Genomic DNA, 14,077 nt, shown 5'->3' on the forward strand with positions numbered 1-14,077 from the left:
GGCATTAAAATCCCCCCCGCCCCCAATTATTACCATTTCCTGCTTTTCTTTGCATTTTGCATTGCACAGGATTTCAGCAATGCTTTCGAGTATACGGTTAGTGCAAGAAGTAGCTGGAGGGTCACAGATGTTTACAATGGTATAGCTTCCCTAACCATGTCAGGCTAATTCTCACTGCAAAATGTTGGAATTTGATTTAGGTGGATTCTGGTTGCTTGTGTGGAATTTTTCACGCCAATAATTAGTCCTCCATAAGGGCGCCCCATGAGGCCTTTTTATTCAAATACCTGGTACATCAGCTCCCATCGATGTGCAATTCAGTAAGTAACCAACATTCCTGGAGTAAGATTATGTCTGTACGCAAAAGCAGATCTAATGAGCTCTCTGTGCATAGCAAGTGGACGAAAACCTCTTGTGTTCCAGGAACTAATTGCATAATTTCAGTTGCCAGATACTGTTTAGTAACATTGTTCTGGACCAGCCAACTGGGAATTACCATAATGTTCTCTTGCAAAGTGTTACGAAGCTGAGTGGCCCCACCCTCGTTTATCCCGGGCAGCAGGTTTTTCCATAGATTGTCAGCACCTGGATTTGAGGGGATAGTAGCCGGTAGTAAGAGGTATTGGATAGATCTCATGCCCCAATTCCAAAAATCTTTTTATGTATATATATAGTCTGATCAGATTAGCAGATTCCGCAGCCATGCAATGTATTTGGCTGCATTGGTGGGCAAAGTTTTTAATTGGCTCGAAGAATTCAAAATCTTTAGTGTCAAACATTGTAAGCGGCAGGATCTTATGAGTCAGTGCTAAAAATTCAGATCTTTTTACGTATGATCAATAGACCCCTTTTTCCTGATGTAGACATTTTATGGACACAATGGGATCATTACTAGGTGTGGGCTCTTCTTTCGGTGGTTCTGTTGCTTTAATCATTCCTGCACTGGCCCGCATTAGGAGCAATTGTGCTTGCAATGGGAGGTCCAGTTACTCATTAGGGGAACTTCATCCATCCCTTCAAGCCCAGATCTTCTTCACTATATTCAGTGGCAGCCCCCACTTCCTCATTAGCCTGAGGGAGCGTTGTGAGCCATTTTGTCACAGCTCCTTTTTTCGTGCCGTTGTTATTTTTCTTTTTATACCTTTTTTTGCTCTTCCCGTTGTTTTGCTGTTTTTCTTTGCTGATCAGGAGCTTAAGATATGTTTTTACGGTGACACCCGTTTTGTTTTTGTTGTTTCTTATTAAGCTATATTGTTGAGGCATTGCATTCCTGTTCCAAGCTTCCCATGTCTTCTACGCTGACCTCCTCTGGAGTTTCCAGGGTGAGGAGTGCTTGGTCTTGGGTACTTGGGACTGCGTTAGAATGTATTGCATCGATCAAGGCCTCCCGCTCTATATCAGGATCTTCTCTTATCGTTCTCCCTGGGGGAATATTAATTACTTCCTCCAGTATTTTCCCATTAAGTCGTAGCAAAACCTTCATGGCAAATTGAATCACTGTTAGTTGTGCCTGAATTTCGCTAGGTGATGTAACCGGATCTTGGCCAGGGCTAGAGATTCTTGAATCTTCCTCTGTTGGTGCCAGGATCAGCGTAATTGAAAGTCTAGGAATGGAAACTGGAGGCTGTAAATCAGTGGATACCTCTTCAGGTGTATCTGAGATAACTAGTTCAGGCTGATGTTTTTCCACAATTACCATTGTAGCATCTTCACATATTTTTTCTGTAACCTTGGCGTAACCTTTAACAGAAACCCCACCGGGCCTCTAAGAGACTGGGCCTGATTGACAAAACCATTTTTCAGTGTGAATATCACACTGCAGACGCTTTGTAAATCAGGCCCACTTTGTGTAAAGCCACACATACACACAATTTGAAAAATATTTGTGGCTACGCAAAGAGTAACACAGAGCTAGGCGTGAGTTATTGTTATCTATAGCTGCAAGAGAAAAGTCAGTAATATTACTTCAATTTTTGTGGGGGGGAAAGGGCCGCTGCTGAGGTGGAGATGAGGGAGCGGCCTAGGTGACCGCAGTCGGATCTGCCACCATTTCCACATGAGAGAAGGATTTGATTGTTCGAACATCCCTCCCCTTTTCTCTGGTTCTTCACTGTGGAGAACTAGTAGTCTGGGGATTTGTTATATTAGCTTTGGTTCTCGTAGGAGTGGTAGCCGAGTCTTTCTTGTACGGCACATTTTTTCTAAGTTTATAGTTGTTGGTGCTTGACAGTAGCTTCCAGGGCATAATTGCTTTAGTATACCGCGCTTGAAGATTTTTAAGGCTTACCGATGCCCTCCCCTGATTCTGTTATGACTGCACTAATATGCGAGTGACTGAAGCACGCTGCACACAGAGCTGTAAATAATTGTGAAGGAGACAACAGTAGTTTCACTCACCGTTCTGTCAGGAGGTTTCAATGTTCAAGCAGTCTTACTTGCTTGTGGCAAAAAGGTCTGAGCGAGGAGGTAGTTCAGGGACGGTCAGTGTCCACTTCACCCCTGCACCCCTCACCAAACACCAAACACTTCACTCTCCCACTTCGTGCAAGCTTTTTGCCGGTGTGTCTGTTTTTGAAAGAGAGAACCTCCTCTTTCCTTAAAGGGCCGGTATGATTCTCGTGCAACACCGCCTTAGTAGAGGTCAAAAGCATACTGCAAGAATGATAATCCTTGAAGTAGGAGACTTCACAGAGAATGTCCTGCTCATTTGCCAGGTACACCAAACACTTAGCTCTCTCACTTTGCGCGAGCACCTTGCGCGTGTGCCAGTTTTTTAAAGAGAGGATCTCCTCTTTCCTTAAAGGGCCAGTATTGATCTATTAAATACCCTCCTGAGATCCTTTTCTATCACCTCAACCTTATGTTGAAGTGCATGATGTTAATGGCGGCAAACAGTGAACCCAGTAGCACCTGGCATTTCCTTCTAAGATACTTTTCCCATTCCTTGGCAGTATCCAATGTGGTCCAAGCCCCTCATAGTAGTCAGTACATCCATGTTTCCAGCCTTTTCTTCCTGTAAGGGGTACTGTAAATGCATTTAAGTGCATTGCGAGCCTCGCTCTACTTTCCTGCAGAGGTGGACTGCTATGACCCTTAAGTGCTGCACCTGTTTCTTTGTACCACCCTGCCAAGGGGTGCTGTCAGGGAATGTGGTTGTGATGCCTGCCTCCCTTTACCTCCCAGTAAATTATTATTATTATTTTATTTTTATAAAGTGCTACACGGCCACAGGCCTCAGAGTGCTAATACAAAAAACAAACAGAGAAAAAAAAAAAAAATACATAAAAGAAATATCAGAGGGCAGCTCACAAATACAGATAGTTTTAATAACATTAAAATAAGAACATACATAAACAAACAGTTAGACCTCCTTCAGGTGACTACCAGTCTCAGGTTTGAGGAGCCTTTTGGCCAGTATTGACAAATGCTTGATAATAATGACAAATTACTGGACCCACATCCCACCAAGATGCTTTCCTGGGCACACCAGTCGTTCACCTCAAACATGCATGGGACCGTCCGATCGGAAGATCAAACAACCCCCAACTCTGTTCTCTGGCAAGGCCATGCCAGTACTTTATTATGCAAGACATCTCTGGGTTCTTTCCCTACTAGCTTCTCTATGTTTGTAATGATAAAATGTCTTCGATCCATGAAGTAGTCTCTTGTAGTTTTGTCCATTATCACCAACATTTGAGGTTTTCCGCTCCCAAACTTCGAGAGGTGGTCAAATTGATTTTAGCATTCAGTGATTGGGCGGGGACAGAGGGGTACTGGTAAAGGTTCACATACAGCAGCAGAAGGTATAGGGAGTGGAGCCTGTAATTTCTAACTAATTGCCTATGAGGGGGGGTGTCCCTGCATGTGAATTGAATATGACTTCAAGTCCTAAACAGGCAGTTTCTTTCTACATGGTTTGCAAAGGCTGGCTATACAAACACACTCTTATTACATTTTAATAATTGCTCACCTTCACGTTTTCTAAGTTTATCTCCGAGGCTCCAGTATCTCATCCAGAGAGAGAGGCAGGTCCACTTGCGACCAGAACACATGTGTGGGCCCGGGGACTTTTCATTCAATACTCGTTGCCAGGCAACTTTGATCTCATCTAACCTCTTCTTGACCTCATAAGCATGGGTCATGGACTTGTGTTTCTTGCTGAGCTGATACAAACCCAAGGTGCAGCTCAGCAAGAAATTAGCAAAAAGTTAACCTTTTAAAGTCTGCTGGAGGAGAATCGGCGCAAGTTAGGAGATAATATCGGCCCATTCAAAAGCACATTAATTCCTCACAGCGGCCCGGGGGTCACATAGGCATGGGTAGGGATTGCAGGGGAGTCACCAAGGGTCACAGTTGCAATCCCCTGCAACCCCCAAATGACATCCATGCATAGGTTTGACTGGCATCTGTTGGCCTAGGGAGTCAAAGGTAGCTCCTGTTAGCTGTTGATGTCAATCTAACCATGCTCTTCGAGGCCCTATGCGGGCGCCCCTTAATTTAGAACCCTGCTATGTTATAAAGCTTTTGTATCATGCCAGTCGCCACTGTAGTCGTCTTACGTCACTGGTACCTTGTCCGAGAAAATGCTACTTTAGTCGCTTGCCCTGCTTGCAGTCTTAATTTCTCACTGTGTTGATACTCATTTGAACTCACTTACTGCTATCATGCTAACTCTACCCAGTTTGTTTCTGCTTTTCAAGATGGACTCTGATTCAGGCACAAGTGATGTTCCAATCAACTTTGCAGTCTTCCTTATAGTGCCGCTCTTACTGTCCAAGAGGTAAAATCCCTCCGGCCTTTGTGTGAAGTCCTTTGTTTATTTTCTATGGAGCTTTGTAAATAAACGGCATTGGGACTTTAGAAATAAGTTATCAGGATGACGACAAATTATTGGGAAAATAAAAAGGGAAAAGGTAATATATTAAAATGATGCATGTAATTCCATCTCTGGAAGGGTAATCTTCCAGTCAGATTCATGGCAGAAGCATAGTGTGTACGCGCACCCTGCTGCATCAGTATCCTGATCTGTAGCGTCTGTTCTACCAGTGGCACAGAGCAGTTTCAGAGGTCACGGGTGCCCATTTGACAGCTGCGGTGATAGACAAGTCTCTGCAGTGCATGGGCGGCATTTAAAGCATGTGCCCGTACCCGGACTCTTTTATTATGGGTCTACTCTTATGGCGGCAGATACACCTTTAAATATAAGTCATACCTTATGGTATGGCGAATGGTATTTCTCATCACTGTTACAGCCACAGGAATTGAATATCAAACGTGTCAGCCATGTGAGTACAGCTCAGCTGTGAAATGAGGTGTATTCTTTTCAGACAAGGCTGCCCACTGCTGGCAGGACTGTAGCCAGGCCATACAGTTTATGATGATTTTGCGATTTGCTATGGCCGCTTTAAATCATTAGCTTAATGTGTCTTTTTTACGCTCATTTAATGATTTATAGCAAACACAGCAGGGCTGCCGATTGCAGCAGCTCGAAGGTGAACAGCTCCATGCACACGCTGCATGAAAGACTTTCATGGAGAAATGGAGAATTGGTCCTGTAAACCCCTCTCTCCTGGGGTCACAGGATGAGCTAAAAGCAAATAAACCGAGGGGCTTCAGTTCAAAGGTGTGAAACAGGGTTGACACCTTTGAATGCAAGCCCCTGTTTATTTGCTTTTCACATGTCTGCTGGAAGCAGTGGCACAGCACCATTTCCATAGAGCTGATCGGGCTCTAACCCCCTCACCCCTCCACACCCCAAAATGTTAGGCTGTGGTGACTCAACCTGGCCGTTATACAGAGCCTGGCCAGACAGAACAGGAGACAAATGTTCTTCACTGACAAAGGCCTTGCCATTACCAACTAATAGCAGCACCTGGCAATTCCTATACACAGTATGATAAAAAACAAAATACTTTTGGATTTGCGAATGCTTGTTTTTTAGCAGGACTTCAGTGAAGGACAGTCATAGTGCTTATAAGTCGAGTGGCAGAAGGCATTAACTCAGAAGTCTTCATTGAAAATACACTGACGGGCACTTCGGGCTCACAGTTTGATGTTAATGCTTGATAAAGTTAGCTCAAAAAGTTCATTAAAAGTGCCCCACATCACCTCAAACATTCCTGCTTCAATGTGCAATTATGTTTTTTTCAACAATAAAAAATGCTGCAGAAAATGCAGTTGTGTGCCACAATGTTTTAATTTTTGTGCCGCAAGGTTTTCCATTTCATGCCAAAATATCCTGTAGGGTCTGTGTAGCTTTGTGGTAACACCCTCCCCAGAAGAAAGCCACTTCACAGGAAGCTGTACTGGGAACAGGAATCAAATCGGCACACGCATTCACAAAAGGCAGGGTCTTATCTAAATGCATTTGGTTCTATTGAGAAGGGGCAGGGGTTAGAATAGACAGAGGAGGAAGCACTTTACAGTTTAACAAAGGTTCCACCATCTTCTGTCACTCTGCCTCCATCTTTCCTTCCTGTCCCCTCCACTTCCTTCAGCACAAATCATTTTTGGTATGATGTCAGAAGGCAACGTCCACTTACCTTAAGAACAGGGATTGGGACCCTAAATCACCATGTGCTTGATTTTCAGGGCTACAGAGGATGGAGTCATAGCAAGAGTTGCACATGGAGGTAGGCTTCAAATGGATTCTCATGGCAGGGGCGAGATGAGATTACAGAGAGTTGTGTCAGAGTGCGAGTCAGGGCAGGAGTAGGAAGAGCAGAGAAGGTTGAGGAACAGTCATGATTCTGTAGCCATCAGGGAGGAGAGTGTCAAAACGTGTAACCAACCTGCCCGTGAACCATGTCTCAGTGACAGCAAGGACCTTCAGGTCAAGCTCTTCGTGGAGGTGAGAGATGTCAGAGGAGACTTTGACAGCGGAGCGAGAGTGGAGAGTGTCAACATACAGCAGGTTGCTGCATTTGAAAGACTTCCCGGGAGGAGTACAGGCTTGCGGTACACCCGGCGAAAGTGGTAGAGGAGCCCGAAAATGGGCAGTGGTGATAGCAGGTGGTGGCAACGTAGCCAGAGAGGTGTCGGAAGAAGGGGGTGGCAGAGGAGCCAGTGAAGGGCTGGTAAGAGTAGCAGGAGAAGGAAAGAAGTTGATAAGACCCGGGAGGCGCCTGTCGAAAAGGAGGAGATTGGGCTGAGGGCCCTGAACTAAGAAGGTGCCATTCAGATAGACATTAATGAGGATCTTCGAGGAGTGGAAGAAGGCCAACAGGACCTCCCACCGCGTGCCACAATTAATGATAGAGGAGGAGATAGGAGAGCCTAGACCATGTGAGGGGTTGATAGGTCAGATAAGGGAACGAAAAAGAGGTTCTCAGTGAGTGTCTGGCAGAAATACTGATGTACTTATCACCGGTGGGGAGGCCTGGGTGGGGAGGCCGATTGAACTTCTTCCTTCTGACTTATTGAGAGGGATACAATAAGAGATAGACTAGCAGTTAGTAAAGATGGGGGGGGAATGAAAAGCACAATAGGGGATGGTTAGAGGAAGGGGGCAGTGAGAAGGAAGGACACGCAGACCACTGCTGCACAGTGCAGGTGTGCAGAGTGAGAGAGCGAGGGCCAGTCACTGTGGAGCACCAAGCAGAATAGCCAGGTGACGCACAATGGGAACGGAACAACCTAGAGTGGGAGAGAGCCTTGTGGGACAACACAGCAACAATACCAAAGCACCCAAATGCAACTTTCCTAAAGCGGGGGGCAAGTTTTGAACAGCTTCACAGTAGTGTCAATAAATCCCAGCAGAGGTCACCTTAATATGATTAATATATTTCTTAAAATTCTCAAGAACCAGTGTCAGCTGGTGAATTTTAAAAGTGGAGGACCGTAAAAAGAATTATTTTCTCGGATTGGAGCGAGAGCATCAAACAAACCCCTATAACTTAGGAGCGTTTAAGAGGCGAAGGGGTAACCCCCTACAAAGAATGCTTTCATAATGGGATGAAATGGTGCATTTTACAGCATACATTGCAGAAAAATAGGATTTAAAGCCACACAATTTACAATGGGTTCTGTAGGGGAACGCATGAAATCTACAATAGACGATAGGATCAGCATCAGTCATAGGAGTATTTCAAAATATATGTTTATATTGGTTATGTCCAAAGAGACAGCATGAGGCCTATATTGACAGCATTGTACTGTTAAGCAAATGTTTATGCTGCCAGTGCTGAAAATGATATGCCAGCCCTGCCCGGAAAAACACATTTTTGTACTGCCTGTGCACCATATATGCCAGTATGGCTATGAAAAAATACAATGTTTGTGGCCTGTGTCTAATATATGCCAGGTTAGCTTGGGTAAAACCCAATTTTCCTGCTGCCTGCAATCAAGGCAAAACATGAGGCACATCGCTACTATATGCCAGGACTAGGCCACTTTCATGCTGCCACTCCACGGAGCTATAAAGTAACTGAGGCAATTGAAGAAGGCATCGGTGGAGATGTATGCATTGTAAACACTGAACCAAATTGCTGCTATCCGATCCCTTTATGGTAGCTAAAGGAAAGGTGCAGTGAGGCAAAGTGGACTATCCACGAGCACACTATTTAGTCAAGTGTGAGACTTGGAATTTTATGTCATATTTCTTGGCTATATCGTATTCTCAATCCATTCCTCACCTCACACCAAGCAATCTTCAGTCTTACACCAACGTACAATGCTTCCTGAAACTGCTCAGTTTTTCCACAAGTGCTTTTGTAGTTATGTCACTATGATCAATGAATTGGCCTTACAAACGGCAAACAGCATGGTATGGCAACCTGAGAAAATACCACCAATCTTCTCAAAACATGTTAGCCACAACTAATGTTATTCACTCTCAGAAGCGGAATGAGCACAGCAGAGAATGCTCGTTGTTAGGCAGAATTATATGCCGTACCCTTTGGGAACACCACACACAATTAAGACTACAAGTGACTGTACACATTCACACTTGGTACAAACCTGTACTACACAGTTAAAGTGGTAGCAGTGGCTGAGCAGCCAGACTTATCTCAAGAGTAAGTGAGCAGTATCAATAGTTACACAAAGGACAGCAATTACTATGATTCAAACAAACACTGACTCAAGGTTTCTGAGTAAAAGAATATACATTTATTTACACATCAGTTGTAAAACATTTCACTAAAGTAAAGCAGTTGAAAAATCGCACTCTTAATACACCACACCACTCTCAATAGATTCTGGACAAGTTAAGCTCAAAATGAAGTGCGAGCAAAATGGCACTCCAGCAATTTAAAAAGGGAGGGAAAGACAAAGTTAGACTACAATTGAGCAGCAACAACAAGCAAGTAAGCAGGGCAATCTAGAAAGAGGAACTATGGTGATGGAATCAAAATCAAAAAGGCTTAGGGCCAAAGTCAATAGGACAAAAAGTCTTTTGCTCAAGATCACACAGTCCAGGGTAGTTTGCGGTTAAGTCTTTGCCAAGAGTTCCGGACGAAGTTGGTCAGCATAAAAGTTAGAAGGACAAGCCTTCGGTTTAGCGAAAGGTTTCACACACATTTGCCGCAGCTGTTGAAAACGAACAACTGGATTTGCACAGTACCTTTAAATGGAGAAGCTGAGGCGGACGTTCCTGGCAGGTCCTGCAGGCTCACGGTTCCTGAAGTGACTGTTGGACTGACATGAAGTGGGAACACTGGAGGGTCCTGCACTGCCCAGGGAAGCAGCAGAGCAAAGCAACAAATAAAAGGTGCGCTCCTTAAAACCCAAGCAGGGTCCGACCTTCCTGGCTATCCGGTTCACTGTAGCTCTGTACAGCAAATTCGAAAAGAGGAGGGAGTCCTGGCTTGCAGTTTGGGCAAACTAGTTGGTCCCACCAGCTCAAGGGAAGAAGTTTCCTGGTGGATCTTCTCTGTCGTTGGAGTCTGAAGATTCGGACCTGCAGCAGGGCTTCACCAGGCAGTTCAGTCGTTGTAGGGGTCCTCGTCGTTTCCTTTCGTTCTAGTGGTGATTCGGACTTCCAATCCCAAGAGACCTGTTCTTCATGCAGTTTTCCCCCATTCACACAGCCTGGCTGTCAATCACACAGCATGGTGGCTGTCCTGGCGGGACAGTCACCTAGCCAATCAAACAGGAGTGTGACTTCGGTTAACAAGGATCCCATGGCAGGGGTCCTAAGACCCCTCCCTCACATCCTGCCTATCCAGACTTTCAGTCCCAGAAAATGGAGTCGGAGTTGGGAAGTCTAAAAGACAACCCTGTGCCACTGCACTGAAGGTGCTGTGTAACACACAGTAAAAAGATGATGCCTATGGAGTAGATGAAGCTCCAGAGTCCAAGAACACATACAAATGTAAAATACACACAGCAAAAAACATGTAAGAGTGGGATAAAGGGCTCACACTCTTACCAGCTGAAAAAAATAAATCCTAGAAATCCAGAAAAGCTGCTGAGGGACCCAGTAGGTAAGGGAAATTAGCCATTCTGGAGAATTCTCCCTAACACTCACCCCCCACCCCAGGCTAAGGGACAGGAGGATTTAATCCACTCCTGGATGAATCTCTACCTCTAGTCGGTTAAAAACATCTGAGAGAGACCACCAGCATTTTGGTGGTGACATCCTGCTCTGTGTTCAATGGTGAAATCCAACCCTTGTGGGCAAATTGACCATCTTAGAAGTTTTGGGTTTTCCCCTTTCATTTGCATTAACCATCTCAAGGGTTGGGTCAGTTTGAATCACAAAAGTAGATCCATACAAGTATGGTCTAAACTTCTTCAAATACCACACAATGGCAAAACATTCACGCTCTATGGTTGCCCACCTTGTTTCTGGTTCCTTCAGTTTCTTACTGATGAAGCAAATGGGGTGCTCCCTACCTTTCTCATCCAGTTGACTAAGGACTGCACCTATACCTGTATTGGATGCATCTGTCTGCACAATGAAGGGGTGGTGGTAATCAGGAGCATTTAGGACTGGAGCTTCACAAAGGGCTTTCTTCAGGTTTTCAAAGGCTTGAGTGCACTCCTCATTCCATCTAACCTTTTTAGGGAATTACGTAGAGGAGATCACATTCCAGGGAGAAGCTATGGTTCCATAGTTCTCTATGAAATTCCTGTAATACCCAGTGAGACCTAAGAAAGCTCTCATTTGGGTTTGAATAGTAGGGGTGGCCCAGTTTTGTACAGCTTGTATTTGCTAGATAATGATCTTATTTCACCTCCTCCTACCTCATGACCAAGGTAGACCACTTTGCTCTGACCAATTTGACATTTGCTTGCCTCTATGGTCAGATGGGCCTGCTCAAGAGCCTGAAAAACATATCCTAAGTGACCAAAATGTTCTTTCCATGTAGGGCTGAACACTGCAATGTCATCCAAGTATGCCATGCAGAAGTCCTCCATCCCATTCAGAACTTGATTGACAATCCTTTGGAATGTAGCAGGTGCATATTTTAGTCCAACAGGCATAACCTTAAACTGGTAGAGGCCTGCTGGGGTGGAAAATGCAGTTTTCTCCTTTGCATGGTCTGTCAGGGCTGTTTGCCAATAGCCTGACGTGAGGTCAAATCTACTGAGGTACTTGGCTGAACCAACTCTATCCACCAGTTCATCTGTCCTTGGTAAAGGATGGGCATCACTCTTAGTGACTGCATTTAGAGCTCTATAGTCCACACAGAATCTCAACTCCTTGGATCCTGCATTTTGTACTAGAACAACTGGACTAGACCATGGATTTATAGATCGCTCTATATCCCCGAGATCAAGCATCTTGTTCACCTCTCCTTTGATGTGGGATCTCACATGTTCTGACTTTCTGTAACCTCTCCTTTTCACAGGTAGACAATCCCCAGTGAGAATATCATGCTGGCCCCAAGGGGTCAAGCCTGGTGATAGTGAAAACAGGGAGGCAAACTGGTTTAGCAGAAGGTTGCACTCCTCTAGTTGTTCAGATGTCAGTTGAGAAGAGAGATTGACTCCTATTTTTTCATACAAAGATTGGTCTCTGAGGAGGTCGGGGAGAGGTTCACTCTCCTCCTCTTGAGCTGAAGCTAGAAGCAAAGCCCCCACTTCTGGTCTCGAGACATATGCCCTCAAACGGTTGGTGTGAAAGACTCTGGGAGCCTCCTTAGGTCTGCCTAAGTCCACCAAATAGTTCACCTCTTCAAGTTTGCCCACGACCTTGAAGGGTCCTATCCATTTGACCTGCAAGGCCCTCTGCCTTGTTGGCACCATAACTAATACAAGCTGGTCTTGAGTAAACTCAACCATGCTGGCCGTCTGATCATATCATTGTTTCACCAGAGCCTGACCTGCTTTTAAGTTATCACTAGCTTCTGCCATCATGTGTAACATTCTCCTTCGGAGACCTATCACATAGTCAGTCACTCTGACTGGCTTGCGGAAAGGAGCACTCTCTAACCCCTCCTTAATCAGGGCCAATGGACCTCTGACTGGATGGCCATAGAGCAGTTCAAAGGGACTGTAACCAACTCCCTCCTGAGGGACTTCTCTATAAGCAAAAGAAGGCATGGCAGTAGAAGGTCCCACTTTCTTTTAAGGGGTTCTTCTAAAGCACCTATCATGCTCTTCATAGTGCGATTAAACCTCTCTACCAGTCCATTTGTCTGTGGGTGGTAGTCTGTAAAGAACTTGTAAGTGACACCACGGTTTTTCCACATGGCTTGCATGTAGTGGGACATAAAATTGGATCCCCTGTTGGATATCACTTCCTTAGGAAACCCTACGCTGGTAAAGATACCAAGTAGAGCCTTAGCCACAGCCTGAGCCGTAACAGTCCTCATAGGTATTGCTTCTGGGTATCTTGTAGCATGGTCTACTACAACCAGGATAACCCTGTTCCCTGAAGATGTGGGAGGGTCAAGCGGACCAACAATGTCGATGCCCACCCTCTCAAAAGGAACTCCCACCACTTGGAGAGGCACCAGGGGTGCCACATTCTCAGCTCCACTCTTGCCAGAGGTTTGGCAAGTGTGACAGGTCCTACAGAATTTGTCAACTTCTGAACCCACCTTAGACCAGTAGAAGTATAAGGAGAGCCTTTCCTTGGTCTTTTTAAAACTCAAATGACCAGCCTAAGGTATCTCATGGGCCAACTGTAGGAACTGGAGTCTGTTGGCAAGGGGAACTGCAATCCTTTTGCAGTCCTCAGGGATAGACTTGGTCGGTTCGGTGTAGAAGAGGCCATCTTCCCAGCTTAACCTATGCTTTGCAACCTCTTGCCCATCAAGTTGCTTAGCAGCCTGTTGTCAAAGACCCTCAAGAGTAGGATACTCTCTTTGTCCTCTGCTGAAGTCTGCCCTGTTGGGTCCACCTTCTGCCAGTAAACACTGCATCTCAGGATGGTCAACAGGGTCAAGATCTCCAACCAAAACAGTTACTTCTTCCAGATCTGACTTCAGAAACTGGCTCAACCACACAGGGTTGTACCTCACAATCTGCCTCAGCAAGTGGAGGGATCGCAGGTGTGACCTTGGACAATCTTGGGGATGCCCTTGTTGGTGGCACAGGGGTGCTGTCTGACTTTTTCCTTGAGGTCGTGGGTTTCCCCTTTGCCTCCTTCTTTCCAGAAATAGCAGTGAGCAACTCCTGCGGAGTGGGGGTAATAGTTTCCTCTATCATCTCCTCTGGAGAGCCTCTCAAGGTCCTCTCCCTTGCAGGCCTAGTGAGCTCCTGTCTCCTCTTACTGGGAGGCCAGGGGTGCTTGACACAACTCCAAGAGTTTTCAGGTCATTACCCAACAGTACTCTCCCAGGCACTTCACTCTGCACACAAACAGGTATTTTGATAGTCATATCATTGCACTGGATAAGAGCTGGTAACTGGGGAAGCACTTGCACAGGGCCTCCAGCTAACATGGTGAGGCATTTGGGTGCCTTAGCAACATCCGCCACCTTGAAAAATGATTCATCTACCACAGTTATGATGGCTCAAGTGTCTCTGATGGCAGGGGTCTCCTGTCCATTCACAAAAACACTATCTTTATAATACTCTTTATTATTATCTGGGATAGAATTATAGGCATCTACATTCTGTTGTTCCCACAAGTCAAGGGACACTAAAGAAACACTAGATGAGACTCTAATGGGTTCATCAGCCA

Source organism: Ambystoma mexicanum, chromosome 2q (assembly GCF_040938575.1).
Source record: "Ambystoma mexicanum isolate Mex_15411 chromosome 2q, UKY_AmexF1_1, whole genome shotgun sequence".
NCBI lineage: Eukaryota > Metazoa > Chordata > Amphibia > Caudata > Ambystomatidae > Ambystoma > Ambystoma mexicanum.